A 1,647-nucleotide genomic window follows, 5' to 3' on the forward strand; every position below is an offset into this window, starting at 1 on the left:
CCTCCCGACGTTACCTGCTTGTTCCTGCTAAAAATACCCCTAATGCCGCCGAGACCACCACCGCCGGAATTGCATACCCCCAACCGGCGGCTTTCTCCTCCTGGACGATGGGTAGCAGACGATTCTCCAATGGGATTGTTTCCACTGATATGACTAATACTATATTACTATGAGTCCCTGTTATTCAAAACCACACAAAAATTCATATAAATAAATTAAATTAATTGATATCATTTCACAGCTGTAAAGTATACTATAAATATCGAGACAATATTTGGGAAAATTAATAAAAGAAATAAGTAATTTTAGTTTCTTAAAATTCCAAAGAAGAACTATACATTCACAATATTTCACATAAGTATGATAACAAACTTCATACAAACTAATTATTTTATTTTGTTTGGAGTTAAAAATATGTTCATGTAAGTTTAAGAAGTTTAACTCTCTTTGTGATTTTCTTTTTATTATTATTATTATTATTTTTTTTTCCAGTTTTGGTCTCATAAACATTTAAAATGACTGATATATCCTTATAAACTAAGTTAATACACATAGAAACCATGATCAATGAAGAAAAATATTATTGATAATTTCAAGTCGTAATCACTAAGAACAAAAATATGAAAAATACTAAGAAAGAAGAGATTCTACTTTAAATGTATGATGTTGTAATTGGAATGTCTTTTATTAAATTGAAGATATGTACTTCTATTCGTTTTAACCATTAAAGGGAACGTTGTGAGTTTAATAAACTTTTTTTTGGTCCTCAGTAGTTATTTTCTTGTTTTCTAAACAATTTCACACATACACGGATATAATATCCTACTTTTGAAGAAACTAAGTTTGTTAGCATACCATTTTTGGTATTATTACGTTTTATAGCAAATTGATTCAAAATATAATGATTAAATAAGAAAAAAACATATATAATTAAGAAATAGATGTACCAGTAAGATGAAATTTTACACAAGAAAAATAAAAATAATAATTTTACTTGTCCAATAAAATAAGATTTCATAATTTTCAAAAATATCATGATTCACGAAAATATATATATTTTTTTTAAATTAAATATGAATAGCGTGTCATTTTTCAGTAATAAGTATGAAAACACCAACTTATAATTCACCATATAATTTTGTTTTTACACTATTTTTTATGTTGGCATATGTAGTATTTTTAAACATATGGATTTAATCTCATGTGTATATTTATATGATAACTATAGTTTAGAAAATCAACATTCATCCCTAAACCAAATTATATGATAACTATAGTTAAAAACTATAATCCAAAGATGCTTTATAACATACAAACATACATGTTAATATGAAAGAACAAACATACACATCACTTGCTGGATACTCTACCTATGCAAAGAAAATGTGAGTAGGATCAGTCGGGGTCTGTTGGATATCCTGATTCCTGCATGTACAAAGAAAATGCAAGACAATAGATTTGAATTTTGCTTCAATGGTTGAAATGTAATGCAAATAGCAGAAGCTAGGCTTCTTGCAACCATAAAGTTTATGTTTATATTTTTTTTTAAAAACAAAAGTAGAATGCTTCATAAGAAACACACAGACACATACAAAGTCATATAGAATTACACATCTACACATAAAATGCTATATTTAATATTGTTTC

At 26.9% G+C, this 1,647-nt stretch overlaps 1 protein-coding gene across 1 annotated transcript in view; it reads right to left on the reverse strand.

The window, feature by feature from the left end:
* Window positions 1–160, reverse strand: part of LOC145102989 (Major facilitator superfamily protein) — a 13,998-nt gene extending 13,838 nt beyond the window's left edge. The window contains exon 1 of the mRNA XM_079040520.1: window positions 1–160. This exon is cut by the window's left edge and continues 155 nt beyond it. The gene's annotated coding sequence lies outside the window, so the exon portion shown is untranslated.
* Window positions 161–1,647: the final 1,487 nt, after the last annotated feature.

Source organism: Lactuca serriola, chromosome 1 (assembly GCF_051521515.1).
Source record: "Lactuca serriola cultivar US96UC23 chromosome 1, Lser_US96UC23_V15, whole genome shotgun sequence".
Classification (NCBI taxonomy): Eukaryota; Viridiplantae; Streptophyta; class Magnoliopsida; order Asterales; family Asteraceae; genus Lactuca; species Lactuca serriola.